Source organism: Amblyraja radiata, chromosome 20, assembly GCF_010909765.2.
Source record: "Amblyraja radiata isolate CabotCenter1 chromosome 20, sAmbRad1.1.pri, whole genome shotgun sequence".
NCBI classification, from domain to species: domain Eukaryota; kingdom Metazoa; phylum Chordata; class Chondrichthyes; order Rajiformes; family Rajidae; genus Amblyraja; species Amblyraja radiata.
In genome coordinates this window covers 34564222-34585956 of record NC_045975.1, presented here as the reverse complement: position 1 = coordinate 34585956, position 21735 = coordinate 34564222, and the positions used below count along the sequence as shown (strand labels likewise).

At 43.6% G+C, this 21735-nt stretch overlaps 1 protein-coding gene across 1 annotated transcript in view; it reads left to right on the top strand.

Annotated features, from left to right (window-relative positions):
* Positions 1-21735, top strand: part of trim44 (tripartite motif containing 44) — a 59591-nt gene that overhangs the window by 13939 nt on the left and 23917 nt on the right. The window lies entirely within an intron of this gene.

The following is a 21735-nucleotide window of genomic DNA, read 5'->3' as shown; positions in this document are numbered from 1 at the left end:
CTGGCAACTGAAGACCTACCCCTTCCACCCACCTCTGAATCCTACCGATGGACTCTTATTTCCCAGTGATATTTGATTGATTTTGTTTACGAGACCATCCAGCCTATACTAGTGCAGAGCTATTGTATACGTCTCGCTCTCCCACGTAGTTCCCTGTAACCTATGCTCGCTCTCAAATGCCCATTTACTCCCCACTGATTGTCCTGCAATCCACCCACTCTGGAGGTAGTTTATAGGGTAGATCATCTTTGGGAAGTGGGAAGACACTGGAGCACCTGGGGGGGGGGGGGGGGGGGGGGGGGGGGGGACTACCCACAGAGAGCTGAGGAGTTCTGGATTGCAGCATGGTTGCTGGAGCTGTTTGTTGTGTGTGCTTGCTGTGCCATTGTGGCTCCCATAAACAAACATCAGATCCCCCGAATCAGACTCGAGGCACCAGCTATAGTGAGTACATTTTACAAATATCACTATTCTTATGTGTGCAATTAACCCTCTTATTTACTGGTATTTTTGAAAGGGTTCAAACTTGTTTATTTCCATTTCATTTTTGACCATTTCTCAAAAGGAATCTGGGTGCATTTTGTTTAAAAATACTCGATTTTCATGTCTTTGCCAGACAATCACTTAGCTCTTTCCTTATGAAACTCAAGAGTATGTGGATACTAGAGGACATTCCAGGGAGGCCCGCTGCATATGTGTTTGGCATTTGAAAGCATGTGGTTACTCTGTCTATGCTTTCATCTACTTTAAAGATCTGCCCCAAAATTCAGAGATGACCACAAAATGATATTAGACTAGTTGGGAAACTGGGAGATCAAGATGATGTCAATGGTAAGGGCAACATGTTCGTAAAACAAGACTTCAGCTTTATTTATGGTCTTCATTCAGAGGAATGCCTTCTGAATCAATTACAAATTGCAAATTTAAGCATGGATGGGGATGGAGGGATAAGTTAGTAAATTGTGTTTAGTATCACTGAGCCCTGATGGAGGATTCTCTGGGTGCAGCCTTGCTCTATCTTCAATTGTAATAGATCCATACCAACTATAAACTTGCTCCTACACCAACTTTGTTTTAATGATGCCTCTACAGCAACCGAGGAGTGTTTTCTGGAACAGTGCCTTGTTGAACCAACAAAACAATTGGCAGTGTTGAATAATGAAAATGAATAACATTCACTATAACTAGAATTATTTAATTACCTGACTACAAGGGAACATTTAATCAACGTTGACCAGAAGGTGATTGAATCAGTTATTAGGTTTGAGAGGGGAAAGACTGAATTAAAACAACCCATACTGAGTATAGGTGAGACAGAAAGTAACAGTTGAACTGAATGGAACTGATATTGACTAAAACTACCATCTAAGAGTGTGGGTACTCAAAAGAGTATTTAGGACAATGATTGGTCTGTATACAGCCTTAAAGGGGAAGGTTCATTTATCTTCAAGAATCTTTACTAACAAAAGAGATGAGCAGCATAAATCTAAAACATGTGGCTGGTATGAATGAAGCCTGGGAAAGCTCATGTGGGCTGGTAGAATTTATTTTTAAAAAGCAAAGAGATACCAAGACAGTGTAGTTACATTAGGTAATGTTAACAGTAAAGCACCTCAGGTATTTGAAACAGTTAAGGAAAATATTTATTTTCCAATTTCATGCTTGTTTTCAAATCACCTTTGCTGCACTGTAATTTGCTGCATTGGCTACACAACTTGTGTGGCATCTTCCAATTTTGACTTCCTGGACAATCTTGATTTTTGATCATCAACTAATTGGCATCCATGTCTTCAGATGCGAAAGCCTTTGTCTCTGTAACTCCCTCCGGAAAGAGATTTGCCACACTGCTTCATTGTCCACTTTACAAAGTCTCTGTAGAACTCTCCACCTTTTTCTGCCCTTTGTTCATCCACTCTCATATCCCCTGACGTAATTTTGTGTCAAATTTTAATTGTCGACCGTCATCTAAAGTGCCCTGGCCTGTTTTACTGTATTAAATCATGGCATAAATACAAATTAATGTTGAAAATTAAAAACTAACTCGCATGCCAAATGATCACTTTGTGTAGAACTTCATAATTAACTCTAAGGTGTCAAGAGATAGCAGGAAAATTAAAGCTAATTGTAAGGGCAGGAGTTTGCTAGATATAAGATGTGAAATAATGATATAAGGAAATTAATGAGCATAAAGACAATCGGATCTCCAAGATTTGGCTTGGTTCCCACCCCGGACTTTTAAAAATGCCTAGACTAAGTGGGACCCGTTAGGTCCCTGTCACACAGGAGGCCTGGTCCCCCAACGCAACCCATTCCCCAACGTAATATTCCACCACTCACCTGCTACCCCAACGCAACCCATTCCTCCAACCCAATATTCCACCACTCATGCCTATCCCCCTCCCATCAAATCCACCTCTCCCATCAAATCCACATGTCCTTGCCCCCCCTCTCCCTTCTACCCCCCTCCCTACTCCCCTGCACTCCACCACCGCTCTACCCCACTCCCTCCCTCTCTTTCCCCCTCTCCCTCCCTCTCTCTCCCCCCTCATCCCCCTCATCCCTCTCTCCCTCCTCATCCCTCTCTCCCTCTCTCCCCTCTCCCTCATCCCTCCCCCCTCCCTCCCCCTCCCTCCCCCTCCCTCCCTCATCCCTCCCTCATCCCTCTCTCCCCCCTCTCTCCGTTTTCTCCCCCCCCCCCCCATGCTGTGGGCCAGGCCGCGGCGCTCCCTCTCTCAGTGTAACGCTGCAGTGCGTTAGGGCTGCTCCCGTTGTCCGGGCACGACTCCAACCCTCAGCTCGGCCGTCACCTGGGATCCAGCCCAGGCGCTGGCAGCGGACGTGACCAATGAGTGCGGCGATGGCGTTAGGAAAGGGTTTTTTTATTTTTTTTATTAAAAGCATATGTACCAATGGTAATAAACAACAAACTGGTTACAGAGTTCTTACATAGCTTCAATTTTTTAAGTTTTGTTTTTAAAGAAAAGAAATAGAGAAAGAAAGAAATAAAAGAGACTATAAACTAATGAAAAAAAAGGCAAGAAGAAAAAGAGATTACAAATATAAAGATTGTGGAGATAGATCCGGGAGATGTTGAGTATAGTTGTTCATCCAACCCTAAACTCAAGTTATGACTTTAATTTTGTGTTAAACTAGTTTACTTTCTTAAAAATTCAATAAATGGAGACCATATTTTAGAAAATAATTCTGGTTTGTCAGTACAATACAGATCTTATTTTTTCCAATTGCAAGGTCTCGGTCATTTCCGTAATCCACATTTTAATTGTGGGGGTTGCTGGTTATTTCCAAAATTTAAGTATTCGTTTTTTCGCAGTTATTCAACTGTCATCAAGAAAATGTCTCTGGCTAATCGTAAGGTTTGTGGTATGTTCTGATAATCCTAATATTATTAATTTTGGATCTGGGTCCAGTTGATTATCGATAACTTTAGAGATAATTTTTAAAATGTCCATCCAAAGATTTTGCATTTTTATACGTTACAAAAGTATGAGTTAAATTGGCTTCTTGAAATTGACATTTATCACAGAGAGGGGAAGTACTTTGGAAAATCCTATTTAATTTTGTCTTCGAATAGTGTAGTCTATGTAATATTTTAAACTGTATTAAGGAATGTCTAGAGTTTAACGAGCAGGATATATATGTTGTAAACTTTCATCCCATGTGTCTTTCATTATGGGTTGAGCCAATTCATCCTCCCATGCTCGTCTTTATTGGAAAGGTTTTTTTTATGATTTTTAAACCTTAATAACATTTACAATAAACCATCGATCGTAACAAAGCTTGTTGCACTCGCAGCACAGGCAAACGGCGAGTAAGCAGGCGAAAAAATCGGAGCGCTATCACATACGGTTTTTGCGTAAATAGAAAAACCGCGCAAAACCGGAAGAGCACAAGATCAGAGTTTTAGTTATGTATAGATAGATAGTGGATGTTTCAAGATAGTCCAACATTTAGAAATTATCGTCTTTTATTAAAAATGTGCTAATATCACTTGACTATTTAAGAAGGGCAAGAACGGGAAATCAGAAATTGTTGGCCGATTAGTCTAATTATCAATGGATCTTTACTTAAATTTGTTGTAGGGGATAGAGTGACTGAGCATTCAGACAATCAGGATTTGCCATGAGTGACTGACGAATCTAATGAATGCAGGAGCTTATTGTGGGAAAGTGACTAATATGGGGAAAAAGGGAACGTCCAAAGAGGTTAATGGCATGGACTTCCAAATGGCATAGCTAACTCTCCATAAAAATGATAATAAAGATGAAAATGCATAGAATTGGAATCCATCTGTTTGATATTGGTGGGTAATTGACAGATAGATAATGGGAGCAGAGAATTAGAAACTGCCCAAGGTAGCAGTAAGTGACGTGTCATAACTCCCAGGGACCTTAGCTTTTACAGTGGTCACCAATGATTTAGATGCGGGACAGATTTGCTCCTAATTCTAGACTTTTAATGCAAGTCTTAAGTTGAATGATTGGAGTTGGGAATTGCCCAGGGGAATTAATGTGTTCTGCAACACAATGACAATTATGCTGCGAGGTGTACGTTCATCAGCTTGGAATAATGGTTGATTGAATTGGCTTGCATTCCTTCAAGTCTTAGCATTGGCGGTCGATCGAATTTATGCATTTTAAATGAATAAGGATTTAATTTTGTTTAACACTTCAAACATATTTCAACCTGTTGATAAACTGGATGGGACAAAGGGAACTGCAGGTGCAGGTATGAAAAAAGACCACAGTGCTGGAGTAACTCAGCGGATCAGGCAACCTCTCTGGAGGAAATGGATGGGCGAAATCTGAAGAATGGTCCCAACCCGAAATGTCATCTATCCATGTCCTCCAGAGATGCTGCTTAATCTGCTGAGTTACCAGAGGACTTTATGTATTTTTCTGTCGACGAAATATGTATCTGATTTTCAGAAGCTCGCTATTTGGGAACTAAATCAGAAATTACGTTTTCATTGAACAGCTCCAGAAGTATGTTGAATCGATGCAATTATGAAACTTGAGATGATAGATTGTTAAGGATATCTAGAGAGAAGCCCAAAGGCAGGGAACAAGGGTGGGATGGAGATTGACTGGAATCTGACAGAATGGTGAAGCAGTCACAAGAGGCTGATCTTAATTTTAATTCGAAGGATGCTTGTTAACAGTAGAACCTCAACTTTAAAGAACATAAACAAGCTGATCACATTTTTTTTTAAACAGCCCCAGTATGTAACTTGCCATTAGCAGTCCATCCATCAGCATCCCACATTACAGTTGTAAAATCTGAAATATGGAAACGAAGCCAACTTTTTAATTTTAATCAAAATCTGGAAGCTACTTGATTGAAACAGATGACATCCTTCTCAGGATGGACACAGGGAGGATGTCTTCTCTCAATGATGAATTTAGAATAAGGGGTCACTGTTTAAAAATTAAGCTGTTGCCTTTTTACGGCAGTGAAGAGGTGAATGTTTTTTTCTCTGAGCGGCTTGAGTCATTGGAACTCTTTCCCACAGGGCAGTGGAAACAGAATCTCTGAATAGGTTTAAGGCAGAGGCAGGCACAGTGATGCAGTGGTAGAGTTGCTGCCTTACAGTGCCAGAGACCCAGGTTCGATCCTGACTATGGGTGCTGCCTGTACGGAGTTTGTATGTTCTCCCTGTGATTGCGTAGGTTTTCTCCCACGCTCCAAAGATGTACAGGTTTGTGGGTTAGACAATAGACAATAGGTGCAGGAGTAGGCCATTCGGCCCTTCGGGACAGCACCACCATTCAATGTGATAATGGCTGATCATCCCCAATCAGTACCCCGTTCCTGCCCATTCTCCCCATATCCCCTGACTCCGCTATTTTTAAGAGCCCTATCTAGCTCTCTCTCGAAAGCTTCCAGTGAACCCGCCTCCACCGCCCTCTGAGGCAGTGTTAATTGGCTTTGGTAAATTATAAAATTGTCCCTAGTATGAAGGATTGTATTAGAGGACGGGGTGATCGCTGGTTGGCATGGATTCGGTGAGCTGTATCTCTGACGTCTAAAAAGTCTAAAGGTAGATACTTGATAAGCTGGGAGGGGAGAGCTTACCACAGCTAGACGGGAATGTGGTCGAGCTTACTGTCAGATTAGAGATGGTGGAACAGGCTAGATGTACTAAGTGGGCTACAGCTCCTAATTTGTATGTATGTACGATACCTTAGCAACTGAGTGCAATGTCATGGACGACACAGTCTGCTTTATGATGGGTGTAATGGAGGCATGCAGCACATTATGCCTGTGCTCAGCTGGAGCACCAGTGCAATAAAAAGGAGCTTGAGCACTAAAACAAAAGGATAATTGTTAACTCAAGTGATTATGGTGACATGGTGGAACAGCACGAGGCAAAGGCAGGAGAGGTGCAGGGTGGTGATCTGACATTGGGCAGCAGTGTCCTGTGGAGACCGACACATGCAGAACTGAACCGTTGCATAACAGGAGCCCTTAATGTACATGTAAGAGACATTCCTGACCACAGGACCACTGAGGTCTTTGGGGAATCTTGGCATGTGAAAGCACCTATGGCTGAACCTTGCTCCCTAACAGCCGTAGAGAGCACGATGCTGAGATATATCAATTATTTGTTTTAATACAGCAACACATTTCAGGGTGCTTTCCCTCTTTCTCCATCCCTCCCCATCCAAGTTCACTGACCAGAATGACTGTCCTGATTAAATGTTATCTTTGTATGCTTTGTTGTCACCTTCCCCAAACTAACAATAATCTACTCTACATGAATGCCATTAGTGCCTCTTCGTGCCTTTTTTGATGATTTCACCAAGATAATGCCTTTTACATGATTGAGTGCCTAAATCAGCCTTTTTTTGCCGTTTTGCTAAAAGTTGTGCTATTTTCTCTAGTTGTACCGTGATTACAATGACGTTTTTTTATGTTAACACGTTAATATTAATGGGTTTTTTTTTTTTGTTTTTGTTTATTTTATTAGAAGTTAATACAATACAAAACAATACAGTGGCACCTAATTTTAGGTGCCAACTATGTCATACCGTAATCCATTCCATGTACAACCTCTAGTTTTATGTTACGAGAAGGAAGTAAGCAAGACAAGAAAAAGAAAACAATAGAAAGGGGAAAGAGTGGAAAAATAGATGGTAGAGAGTAGAAAAATGTGAAGTGTGTATATAAAAAATAAAAATAAAAAAAGAAAAGGTGGAAAGTAGAAATAGAAGAGAAGGCCCCTTAAAAGAGAATTTTTCAAATCTATATTCGGAGATGTAGATCTATCCCAAAACTAACAATAATCTACTCTACATTTTCCTTGAACTGCATCCCCTTTGATGTCTGGTTTTCACACCTTACCCGTCTATATCTCTGTTTTTTCCTCTACCTTGACTCTCAGTCTGAGGTAGGGTGTCAACCCGAAACGTCACCCATTCCTTCTATCCAGAGATGCTGCCTGTCCCGCTGAGTTGCTCCAGCATTTTGTGTCTATCTTTGGTTCATGTCACTGTTGGCTGTGAAAGGTTCAAGATGACAATCCCCATTGACTGCAGCTGGTAGCGCTGTGCTTACCCAGCCATGAGCTGCACTGAGTCGCAGTGTTTGGGCATCGCAGTACTGCTGAACTTTAGCCTGGAAAGATGACGTTATCACCGTAAAGTCCAGATGGCAGCATGGGCTCCAGGAGACTTCAATGGCAGGCTAAGTGTGGGCTGCCACTCATTTATTATCAAAATGTCTGTTCCTTTACTCCTTTTTGCTAGACTGTTAAAAATCGAAGTATAAAAATAAGATGCAAAGTGCTTGATGCACACCCATTTCTCCCTTTATCCCCCCCATCTTAACACTTAACACACAGCAGGAAGATCTACAACCACAATCACCACCACAGTGACAAAGAATTATCACTATATTTATTCTTGGCCCTGCAATGACTGGTGTGCCCTGAAGTAAGCAGAAAAGGGAAGTGTTACAGAGGAGTACTGATACTCCAGGCCAAACCATTGCCAGCAAAGCCCTGAAAACTGTTGGGTGGAGGAACTTCTGTTTATGGACACCATGTCTTTTTCTCCGCCCTGTTCTCTCTGTTGTTCACTTCTTCATTCTGACTGCTTCATAATGTACCTGTTTGCTTTGCGACTGTTAAAGAATCTTGTGCTCTCGCTATCTCTCCCTCCCTTTCTCTAATTCATTCGTCTTTGTGCCCTTTCTTTTTAGTTAAGCTTTACTCAATCTCTCTCTCATTGCCTCATTCATTCTACCTGCAGCATCCACGTCTTCCTTTACATTTCTCACTCTATTTCCACCCCGTTCTTGTGTTGCTGTCTGTGCCTTTTCCCAGTCTCTCTAGTGAAATAAATATAAAGACGGAGACAGATGCCACAAAATGCTTTCAGTCCGATGAACATGGAATAATGATAGAGTCTTTACTAAATCATAGATCATAAAACAGTACAGCACTGGAGCAGGCCCTTCAGCCCGCAATGTTTGTACCGTACATGATGCCAGGTTAAACTAATCTCCTCTATCAGCACATGATCCACATTTCTCCATTCTCTGACTATCCACCTACAAAATAAAAACAAATTGGAATTTACCCAAAGGCTGGGTAATGAAACTGAAGGAGTTTTGTGTGTGTGTTTATAAATTGCTTTGTATTTGAACTCTGCAGGAATAGGCTCAATGGTGTAAACTTGGCAGCAATGTTGCACGAATTAACTTTTCCCTGAAGGATAAAAGACATTTCTGCAAGCACAAAACTGAGCTTCAAGGGAACGAAAGAAGAAAATTAAAAAATCACAGATTCTCTTCATCTAATGCCTGCATGAAATAGCTCATTTTCACCTGGCATTAAGGACCTCAGGGTTTCAAGTGGCTCTCTGTGCAGCTTACACTCTTGGCCCTCAACACAAGCCGAGCATAAAGCAATGAGGTAGAGTGAGAATATTCTGCACAATGGCCAGTGTGGGGCTGAGAATAAAACCCAGAGCCAGTTGTTTACTGGTTAGCTTTCCAATTCCTTTGTTCTTTCTTTCTTTGCTTGTCTGCTGCTTCTTTGTCCTCTCCCACCTCGGCTGAGCAGCTCGTCACCCCCTCCAGGAGAACAAACTTAAATGTGTTTTTTCCATGTTCAGAAACATCCATTCTCCCTCTGATAGCAAAACTTGTCCACCCATTAATTCAGGCGAGCACTCAGGAGTAAATTCATTTGTCAGGTTGCAATGGGTTCCTGCTCTCATATATCACTCCTTGTGATAATGGGGTAAACTGCACCCCAGTTTGAGCCTTGCTTCCACCCTCTGCGCATACACACATCTATTCTCCCACAAGCACATCTACTCTCACACACATAAGCACACCTCTCAGCACACATAAGCATGAATAACTACATACACACAGTCATACAGACACGTGTGCATGCGAGAACACACATACATGGGAACATGGGCATGCATGCTAATGGCATACATACACAACACGCACACAGCACACGCACACATAACATACAAACAACACACAATTCACACACACAACACATCACACGCACAACACACACACAACACATCACACACACAACACATCACACAACACACACACACACACATGTAAACATATTCCCTGGACACATTTTATTCAGCAGGGCAGCCTGTGGGTGTGTTGGAAGCTGGCAGTGAGCTAATAGTGGCATCTGAGAATTGGGAAGGTAGATCTGACCTTGCACGTCCCCCAAGAGACTGAGCGTCTCCACTGAAGCCTTTTTAGTTTTCCACCATTACCATTTCAATGGCCAGATGGATTAGTTGCTTGGTTCAGTCGATTTGCTTGTGCCTTTTTGCTTGTGCAGCAGGTGCGATGTTGACTACAGTTGTCATGGCGATACATCAGATTGCCGTGATTTGCCTTAACTACGGGAATTATAATTAATGATTTTAATTAGTGGTGTGACCAAGGGCTATTAACACAATAACAATATAGATAATGTATCATCCAGATTGAAACATAGCTTTGAGAATTTTATTTCCACTTGTACTGAGGAGGATGAAGTAATTCTTTTCCACTTTGCATTTTCCCCAGAGTGTTTAACTTGCCAATCGATCAGCAGCATCCCGTCATTAATGTGAACGGAATGAGATGCAGGAAAGTTCAATAAGAACCTAGTAGTCCCTCGAAACTAAGTTGTCATGGGTTTAGTGAAGCAGTGCAGAGGAAGTCTTGCATTAAAACCTCCTGGATATTCTCTGTTGCCTTTCTGCATTAAAAAGAGAGCTTTGAGAAATAACGGCTTGCATTTATTTAGTGCCTTTCACAACCTCAGCGTTTCCCTCAGCACTTGCTACCAATGAACTGCCACCATGGGATGGCACAGTGGCGCAGCTGGTAGAGCTGCTGCCTCACAGCGCCAAAGACCCAGGTTCGATCCTAACCTCGGGGATGTCTGTATGGAGTTTGCACTTTCTTCCTGTGACCACGTGGGTTTCCTCTGGGTGCTCCGGTTTCCTCCCAAATTCCAAAAACGTGGGTTTATCGGTTAGTTGGCCTCTGTAAATTGTCCCAAATGTGTAGGGAGTGGGAAAGTGGGATAACATAGAACTAGTGTGAATAGGTGTTCGATGGTTAGCAACGACTCAGTGGGCTGAAGAATCTGTTGCCATGCTATATCTCTAAACTAAACTGCATTTGAAGTGTTATAGCTAGAGCCAGGATTTTGCCATGAATGCCATAAGTGCCTCTTCATGCCTTTTTTTTGATGATTTCACCAAGATAATGCCTTTTACATGATTGAGTGCCTAAATCAGCCTTTTTTTGCCGTTTTGCTAAAAGTTGTGCTATTTTCTCTAGTTGTACCGTGATTACAATGACGTTTTTTTATGTTAACACGTTAATATTAATGTTATTATTAATGTTAACATAATATAAATTACAAGAAAATTTCCACCACCGGGGTGAAACCGGGGGCGCCACCATCGGTCGTTTATTCACTTGTGCCGCTGCCTGCTCTCCAAAATCAGTCTTCTCCAAAATCTATTTATTGCTTTCCAATTTTGCAAACTTCCCACAAGCTACCACTTCCCTTGAGAAACGTGGCGAAACATTAGTGAATAACTTGCAGGTTTTCAACAAAGTAACTGACGATATTTGTAAAGTTCCTGGCGATGTAGGTAAAGACATACAAGGAAAATGTGAGAGAGTGATTTTAGCTAACAAAGATCTTGAAGAAATACAATACATAGCTAAAGTTCTCAAAGGTAGTTGTAATGCACAAGATATCGACATGAATATAGAGCCTGTAGCTTGTTTCGGGTATGCACCAGTGACCTCAGCTGAGGTAGAAAGAAGTTTTTCACAACTGAAGCATATTCTGTCTGACCGATGGCATAGTTTAACACCAGGTAATTTGAAAAAAAATGCTAGTAATTATGTGCAGCCAGGAAACTTTTGTCATTTAATGGAGTACATCTTTATATTATCATTTTAAACCATATTTTGGTAGTGGAAATACATGCCTTTTTTTGTCAATAAATCCCTTTTCGTGCCTTTTTTTGTAATTTTATTATGTCTTTTTGCCTGCCTATTTCAGTTTTTTAGTGCCGAAACATCCGGGCTCTAGTTATAACTGAGGTAATGGCAGCTGGTTTACAGCCAGCAATTTGTACAAACAGCCTCGTGAGAATTACCACACAATCTGATGTACTGATGCTGCACAAATAAAAGACAGGTCATCCATAAATGTTTGGATTGAGTTTTTGCAACTTGACCAACAGGCAGGACAAGGGGTTTTCTACCGTCTCTTGTGGCCAACAGGTAACAAGTTTTCCCACTGAGGATCTTAGTACTTGTCGTAGGATGAGCATCTGGTTGTGGCGGTGATGAATTTAATTGCATCTCCGAGGACATCGCATCCTAAAAAGGAATTCTAGCAGAGGCTGTAGGGATTCCTGTGGGGTTGCTGACAGAGAGACAAAGGGTGACATGATTTCCCTCCAATGCATACTTGTAGCACTGTAATGATTCTGCCCGTATGTGCTTGGAAATCTGCAGAAGAAGCTCACGTTGCTGATACTGATAAGCACGTCTCGCGTCCGCCATCTTTTAATTTAGTTTGGAGATACAGTGTGGAAACAGGCCCTTTGGTCCACCGAGTCTGCACCGACCATCAATTCCCACATACTAACATTATCCTACACACACTAAGGACAATTTATAATTTTATTAAAGCTAATTAACCAGCAAACCTGTATGTCTTTGGAATGTGGGAGGAAACCGGAGCTCCCACAGCTCACTGGGAGAACGTACACACTCCATACAGACGGCACTTGTAGTCGGGATCGAACCCGGGTCTATGGAGCTATAAGGCAGCAACTCTACTGCTGCGCCACTGTGCATCCATCCAGAAAGATTCTGTAACGTCACTGTCACAAATTCTAACCATTCATTATGTGGTTGTAAGGTTTGAATTCCCTTACTTCCCTGCCTCAGAAGGATGTAGTTCCGTTTGAAGAACCTGATGAATTCAGGGTAAAAGGACACAATGTGCAGGAGTATCTCAGCAGGCCAGGCAGCATCTCTGGAGAACATGAATAGGTGAAGTCTCAGGTTGAGACACTTCTTCAGATCTCTCTATCAGGCTAAAGTTTGCTTTTTTCGTGCTTGATCCTTTCCAGCCTTAGTTTGAATCTGGGACGTAGATCTGGGAAGATAATTCCAACATTATTTATTCTCGTGGGTAATCCTGCCAAACTCCTAGTTTCTCCAGCCTCTCCATACAACTGGATTTCATGATCTGTACAAAAAAACAAATAACAAACTGCTGGAGGAACTCTGGGGGTCAGGCAGCGTTTGTGGAGGAAAATAGACGGACAACTTTTCAGGTCATCTTTCCATTTCCCTCCACAGATGCTGCCTGACTCGCTGAGCACATTGTTTTTTCCTCAAGAGCCTGTCATCTGCAGTACCTTGTGTCTCCATTTCATGAACCGTGGATCATTTGCTTTCCTTGAGGTTTTGATATCCTTCTTTGTCTCATGATTAGAGAATCAAATGATGTACAGTGTACAGTGGTGAGTAGGAAGCTTGTAATTCACAAAGGCCTTTATGCATCACAGGCTGCTCTTGAGACAGGGTAATTGCTGCAACTAGACAGTTAGCTCCATTGTCCTTTCATCAAATAATGATTAAATTGTGGTGAAATACATAGGTTGAAATGTAACATATTCTAAGCTAAGGGGCCTTGACAGGCTGGATGTGGGGAGGATGCTTCCCCAAGTGAAGAATCTGTTTAAAGTTAAGCGGTCACCCATTTAACACAGTGATGGGCAGAAATATTTTCCCTTTGTGTGTCGTGCATTTTTGGACATCCTGTAAAGGGCTGTGGAATATTTTTAACATTTCTAAGACAGAGATACAAAGATACTTGATAAGCAAAGATTACCATAGGAGGAAATAATGTGTTGTAGTTAAAGTTGAATCAACCAGTGCTTTTAGTTTAGTTTTTAGTTTTGGTTTTAGAGATACAATGCGGAAAGAGATCTTTTGGCGCCGACCAGCGATCCCCGTACACTAACACTATCCTACACACACTAGGGACAATTTACAATTATACCAAGCCAATTAGCCTACAAACCTGTACATCTTTGGAGGGTGGGAGGAAACCGGAGCTCCCGGAGAAAACTCACGTAGGTCATGGGTAGAATGTACAAACTACGTCCAGACATGTCCCCTTAGTCGGGATCGAACCCCGGTCTCTGGCGTTGTGAGGCAGCACCTCTACTGCCGCGCTGGAGACTAAGTGGCCCACTCCTGCTCTTAAGTGGCCCACTCCTGCTCCTGCTCCAGGGACGACAGATGGCACAATGGGTTAAGTGTTCGGCTGGCATCCGGAAGGTAGCTGGTTCGAATCCCGCTTGGAGTGCATACTGTCGTTGTGTCCTTGGGCAAGACACTTCACCCACCTTTGCCTGTGTGTGTCCTTGGGCAAGACACTTCACCCACCTTTGCCTGTGTGTGTGGATGTAATTATGTGAAGCACTTTGGGGTCAATGCAAGTTGACTAAAAATGTGCTATATAAATAAAGAAATTTAATTTAATTTAATTCCTGCGGTCATATAATCTAGTCATTTAATCACATTCAGTGACATGGATATCACGGATGAAGCCAGTAGTTATTGATCATCCTGAACTGTCATTGACGTGGTGGTGGTGAGCAACCTTCTTGAGCCACCGCAGTCCTCCAGTGAAAATGCTCACACAGTGAGGAGGGAGTTCCAGGATTCGGGTCCAGGCTCGGTGAAGGAACAACAATATATTTCCAGGTCCCAAGGGGATGAAAGAGAGTAATCTCAAGCTGCCTCTGTTGCCTTCAGAGAACAGTGTCTCAGCAGTAACTGAGGAAGAGATGGGGAGGGAACTGAATGAAGAAATAATCTAATGCGCCATGACACAGGGAGAGCGTGGATGTGTAAAGTGAAAGCTGCAGGCTCCAATTGTGGGAGAAGAGGAGGGCAGGGAAGGGGTAAGTGGAGGGACAATGACTGTAGCTCTGTATGAATCAACAACTGAAGGGGTAAGCATGAAGGGCCCAGAGGAGAGCAAAACCACGTGGGATTGGGGATAATTGGAAAGATGAAGGTCCTGAGCAGATGCGAGAGAGGAGGAACTTGGGTGCAGATACCCGAGGAAGGAGATGAGAGGGACCTGTGGAGGGAGAGGTTAGAGAAGATGCTACCCATGAAAGATTTGGATTCAAATTGTCAGGGTAATTTAAAGGAGGATCAGCGACATCTTTAGGGGTGGCACAGCGGTAGAGTTGCTGCCTTACAAGGCCAGAGACACGCGATCGATCTTGACTACGGGTGCTGTCTGTACGGAGTTTGTACTTTCTCCCTGTGACTGCGTGGGTTTTGTCCGGGTGCTCCGGTTTCCTCCCATACTCCAAAGACATAAGGTTAATAGGTTAATTGGCTTTGGTAGAATTGTAAATCGCCCCTAATGTGTTGAATATTGCTAGTGTGATCGCTGGTCTGCACGGACTCGGTGAGCTGAAGGGTCTGTTTCCATGCTGTATCTGTCAAAATCTAACTTCATTCTGTTGGTGGTACAGTAAAGCTCATTGATTTGCACACATGGAGCTTTGGTGCAGGACTGAAAGATTTTCTGGACTTTTGGTTATTATCTATCTATCTATCTATCTATCTATCTATCTATCTATCTATCTATCTATCTATCTATCTATCTATCTACTTTCAAAACTCTGTGTGTGTATGTGTGTATGTCATTTTATTGGCCTTTGATTCGTTACTCCGCCAAAACCAGACGCTAACATGCTGATATTTTTACCATTTCGCTAGCCATTTCACTTTTACATTCGCTCATCTACTCCTCATTAAATATAGTCATTTTTCTGCATACATTTTTAAGAAAATCCTTCCCGCCCCCCGCCCCCCACTCACTCATTTTTTCGCCTCCTGCTGGCCAGCGACCATAACGGCTGCTGCCGCCCAGCTCTCCTCCAGAAACGCCAACATTTTTCCCATTTCGTTAGCGACTGACATTTTTCCCATTGCGCTAACGATTTTACTTCCTACATTCCCCCCCCCCCCCCCCCCCCCCCCCCCCCCGGCTCGGCTCTGTCACGCTGGCCGAAGCCAAACATAGCCTGCTCCCCCTGCTGCTTTTCGCCGTCCTCGCTGGCTTGCACTCTCCGAAAATCCTGCGCGTCAACGGCCTGTCGGCCCGCAGCCACATTGAGGGCGTACGCAGCGTCTCGGCGGGCGTACGCAGCGTCTTAACGGCATACGCCTAGCGCGTGGCGTTGCGCGATGACGTCAGGCCGCCCCCTCCCCTTGCAACCGCGCGTTGCGGGAACAGATCCAACGGGTCTGCACTTGGTCTAGTTCCCATAACTCTAACGTGCTTTTTATAAAAAGTTACACAGTAAGCTAATAAATGTTTAATTTTCTATTGAGCCCGGTAAACTTAAAGGGAGCATGGAAGCAGGGCTCCTGCGAGCGGAAGAGATTGAGGGAAACAGCACCTGGTAACTCGGATACTGAATCATTGGGATTTATAAATAGCTGGACAGGGGATTGTCACAGTTTTACTGCAACTGTTTAGCTTAAGAGTTCTGGAATGGTGAGTTGTCCATTCTAAACAAATCTCAATGGAGAAATAACTCTCTTGTGCACATCCACACACATCTTGTGTAGGAAACAACTGCAGATGCTGGTTTAAATCGAAGATAGACACAAAATGCTGGAGTAATTCAGCGGGACAGGCGTTGCTGCCTTTTCCGCTGAGTTACTCCAGCATTTTGTGTCTCCACACACATCTTGTCCAACTGGTTTTTCTTCTGGGGCACTGTTCTGTCGAGAGCAGCAGAGGTCTCGAGGAGGGGCAGGCAGCCTGTGATATTGGCCCTCCCCACAGAGGGTGCGGACGAGTAACTCTTCCGGCTCACCAGGCTCCCTCACCACCACAGGTGCCTGTTCCCCTCAGCTGTGAAGCTCAGCTGCACTGGCACTGATAAGCTGGCTGTCTTCCAGATAAAGCCTGCCGGGAGCCGACTCGGTATGTGGTGACTGATAAGAGCACAGGCTCACGGGTTCCCCTTGAGCTGTGCCGTCATGAGAATTTGCCGCAGATGCCAACAAATAGAGCTTCAGCTGTTGGGAACTGTGAAAGAATAAGCAATCCTCCACTCACATTGCAAGGCTAAGGCTGCAGCATTGGAGTGTGTAGAACTGTGTTACAGCGAGTCTGAAGCCCCAGTCTAATTCTTTCTCATGAGGGGTAGCCAGCAGTGTATTTTACATACTAGAGGCTGGTGAATCATCAATGGTCAGAGGCTGTTCTCTCACACTATTCAACATGGCAGCAGAAGGAGCACATTCAAGAGGCTTCAGGATAAGTTCATAAATTCTAGGAGCGGAATTAGCCCATTCATCCCATCAAGTCTACTCCACCATCCAATCATGGCTGATCTGTCTTTCCCTCTCAACCCAATTCTCCTGACTTCTCCCCATAACCCCTGACACCTGTACTAATGAAGAATCTGTTAATTGCCGCCTGTAAAATATCCATTGACTTGTCTCCACAGCCTTCTGTGGCAATGAATTCCACAGATTCATCACCCTCTGACTAAAGAAATTCCTCCTCATCTCCTTTCTAAAAGTGTGTCCTTTTATTCTGAGGCTGTGGCCTCTTGTTCTAGACTCTCCCACTAGTGGAAACGTCCTCTCCACATCCACTCTATCCAGGTCTTTCACTATTTGGTAAGTTTCAATGAGGTCCCCCCTCAGAGAGGTGCCTATGAGGCTAGGCACAGCCTTCCATTCTCTCCAAAACCTCCATCTCTTCCTGTTCCTCCCTCCTGCATCTTCACTGGCGAGCTCTCCTCCACACCTGGAGAAGGGTTGTGTTCTCAACTAGTTTTGCTTCACCAGCCCCTTGTCTTGCCAGTCACCTGATGAATGTAGTTTTGAGCCTAGAGCCGTAACGACCTTGTCGAAAACAACACCTTACACGACTTTGGCTTATTACAAAATGTTCACAGCTGATGAGGTACAAGTTGTGACAAGCAGTTTGTGCATATATATATATAGCAATCTCCCACATATAGCAACTTGTTAGTGAAGTCATTCAGAATGGATATTCCATTTTTCCTTATGACATAGAAGGCCTTTTGGCCCATCATGTCTATTCTGGCTCTCAGAGCTATACCATTCCCCAATGTGCCCTGTCACCTACTCAGCCCACATTCCCATCAACATCCTCCAGATTCACGCACACTCTGCGGGCAGTTTGCAGAGGCCAATTAACGTATCATCCCGTATATCTTGGCATTTGGGAGGAAACTGGAGCACCCGGGAAAAACCCACACGGTCACCAGGAGAACGTGTAAACTCCACACAGACAGCACCCAAGTTCGAGATCACACATGGGATCTCTGGAGTTGTGAAGCAGCAGGTTTACTTCATGTGCCACTGGGCTGCTCCTGCAAAGCTTTCTTCATATTTAGGGAGTTTTTACTGGTTTGAAATTTCTCTCCAATCCTATTTTCTCTCTCCACTTTGGTCCCAGTTCTTTGGCTCAGGATTCTGGTCATGTGTGGAAAAAATCGTTCAGCGGTCAGTTAGTGTGTAAATGCTGTTTAGAATTCTGAGTGAGTGGGTGCAGGAATCTGATCAAGTATGTAAACAGTGTTTGTGGTTCTGTTTATGTGCGCCAAATGTGTTTAGGGGTTTGGAATTATGCAAAATATATTCAGGGTCCTAGTCCTTTTTGTTTAGTTTAGTTTAGAGATGCAGCTCAGAAATAGGCCCTTCGGCCCACCAGGTCTGCACCGACCAGCGATCCGCGCACATTAACTACACTAGGGACAATTTTTACATTTATACCAAGCCAATGAACCTACAAACCTGTGCGGCTTTGGAGTGTGGGAGGCAACTGAAGATCTCGGAGAAACCCACGCAGGTCACGGGGAGAATTAACAAACTCTGTGCAGAGAGCACTCCTAGCCAGGATCGAAACCGGGTCTCTGGCGCTGTAAGGCAGCAACTCTACCGCTGCGCCACCGTGACGCCCTAGTCAAGTGTGTGAAGTATTTCAGAGTTCTATTTGAGCCTGTGAAGTGTTTCTGACCTCGACTAAAGTGTATACAGTATGCTCTGGATTCAAGTCGAGTGCAGAAAGATTGTTCACAGTTCTGCAACGGTGTTAAAGTGTTAAGGGTTCAGGCTGAATAAAATGGATGAAGGGGAACCAGTAGATGTGATGTATTTGGATTTCCAAATGGCATTTATCAACACAGAAGGTTGGAAAAGATAGCAGTGGAAAGAGGCCATTCGGCCCTTTATATCTGCTCCAACTTTCAATGTGTTCATGGCTGAACCTCTGTTTCAATATTATATTCCTCTCTCCCAATACTCCTTGATGTCTTTTGATTCCAGACATCTCTTCTTAAAAAATATTCAGTAGCATGGCCCCCACAGCCTGATGTGGTAAAGGATTCCACAGGTTCACCACCCACTGAAGAAATAGATTAATATCTATCTCAGTCCTACATATATTATTCCAGACTGTGACTCCTTTTCTAGATCTACCTCATCCCCGAGAATCATCCCTGATGAACCCCATGGGAGTTTCATATCTCTTCTCATTGTTCTGAACTCCAAAGAATACAGGCCTAGACAACACACTCGGTCTTCATTGTCACAGTCCCATCCTGCCAGGAACCAGTCTGGTGAACCTGGGTTAGAGTGATACATAGAGTTGAACTCATGCATTGTGGTCCATGTATTAGCATGGGTAGGGCATTGGTTAAGTAAAAGAAACTAGAGAGACAGGACAAGCGTATTATTTTCAGGTTGGCGAGCAGTAAGTAGTGGGATGGCAGACGTATACACGTATGTAATTGCATTGTGGACACATTGACTGATAATGCAGAGACAGATAGGGTAGTAGGTTGGGAGGACATAGAGTATGCAAGGAGATATAGATAAATTCAGAGAGTGGGAAAAGTGGGCAGGGAGCGGGGACTCTCCCGGCGAGCAGCGGGCCCGACTTGCCCATCGCGATCAGATGACGGAGGCGGACTCACTCCACAGGGCGCAGCGGCCTAGGGAGAGGCCAGCACAGAGCAAGTAGTTGAAATCCTGGGGGTGGAATCGGGCCTAGGTCAGGTCGGAGCCTCGAGGTTGAATCGGGCCGAGGACTAGTCGTAAACTTGAGGTTGGATCGGAACCTCGAAAGGAGTCGAACCGAGGAAGGAGCCTCGAGGACAAGGTCGGGTCGAGGTGGACGGGCCGGGTCGCCGAGAACAAAAGGGACCCGGTATGGGGGGGCCACCGAGAAGTAAGGGCGACTAGGTGGACAGGGGGGAAAAGGGATAAATACTTTTAATAACTTTGTCGGCACCTTTGAGGCGACTCCTTTGGGTAGTTTGTACGCAAAAACAAAGAATAGCTCGGTACAAGTGACAATAAAGTGGCATCATCATCAAAATGGCATTTGGAGTATAACATGGGGAGCTATGAGATCGTACAGTTTAATAAGAAAAATAGAAAAGCAAATTGCTGCTTAAATGGCGAGGGACTAAAATACAGATGAATTGTTGTGTCCCCAGTCATGAAAGTTGTTGTGCAGGTTTAGCAAGTAATTAAGAAGGCAGTGGAATGTTGTCTTTTATTGCAAGAGGGATGGAGAACAAACAAAAGGGCCAAAACATACTGAGAGATGGCAGGTACTGGAATCTTGATCAAAAAACACACTGCTGGAGAATCTCAGCACGCCAGACATTGGGAAGTGGACAGACAACATTTTGTGTCGGCGCCCTTCTTCAGTCTTGGTCTTGGTGAGACCTTCCATGAAGTACTATGTGAAGTTTTGGTCTGATTAACTTGGAACGGGCATTATTGATGGTAGGCAGTTTGGAGAAGGTAGATGTTGAGAGGATGTTTCCTCTGATGGTCTTACCTAGAACTAGGACCATAGTTTCAGAATGAAGGCTCGTCCACCTTTTCATATTTCATTTGGGCAGCTTACAACACAGTGGTATGAATATTAATTTCTCTAACTTTAAGTAACCCTCTCGCAGCATCCCTCCTCCACCCAAGTTATACCAGTTTGAAAGTCGTCTTTGTGAGTCTCATTGTCTGTACTCTATCTCACCTAGGCCACAGCTAACAATCCTCCTTTATCATCATTACTTTTTTGCATATTTTTCATTCATTTGTTCTATATCTCTATATCACCGTCTATATATCTCATTTCCCTTTCCCCTGATTCTCTGTCTGAAGAAGGGTCTCGACCCGAAACATCTCCTATTTTGTTTCTCCAAAGATTCTGTCTGACCCACTGAGTTACTCCAGCTTTTTGCCTCTATCTTCGGTCATCCTTTCATGATGTATTAAGAGGCGTCTGGGAGTTATGAATCTTTAGATTTCATGCCCCGGAGAACTCTACAGGTGGTATCCCTGAAAATATTTAAGGCTGAGACAGGCAGATAGATTGTCAAGGGTTGTAGGAACAGGCAGGAAAGTGGAAATGAGGCCAAGATTAAATCAGGCAAGATCCTCTAAAATAGTGGAACAGGTTTGAGGGGCCAAGTGACCAACCCCTGCTCCTATTTCTTGTATTAGCTGAAGTTCAGAGTTGTGATTGAATTGTGTACAGTGTGTGCAGAATTCTAGATGGGTGTGGATATTTTCAGTGTAGGATGGAACTGCAGATGCTGGTTTCCACCAAAGATAGACACATAATGCTGGAGTAACTCAATGGGACAGACAGCATCTCTGGATAGAAGGATTGGGTGACGTTTCTGGTCAAGATCCTTCTTCAATATTTTCAGTGTTCCGTGCAAGTGCAAAATATGTTCAACGCTCTGGTACACTTGTGTAAAGTGCGTTCAGGATTCCATTGGCTTGTGTATGTGTTCAGAGGTCCTATGACCAAAACTCTGTATGTGTTCAGAGGTCCATGACCAATGATAAGATTCCAATTTGTGTTATTTGTCTGTAATTTTCTCTTTGCCTCTTTTGAGTCAAAAAATATGTTGGCCAGACACTTTAGTCAAGCTGAAGCTCTTGCCATTTCATGAATTATTAAACCCAAATAGTCTGGTCTTTCTTAATTGCAGCAGGTGTCATTATTATCCCATAAGATTGTCAGCACCAACATAACCATTAAATATGCAAATTGATCGCCATTTCCAATGCTTTAATTATAAACAGGGCTAA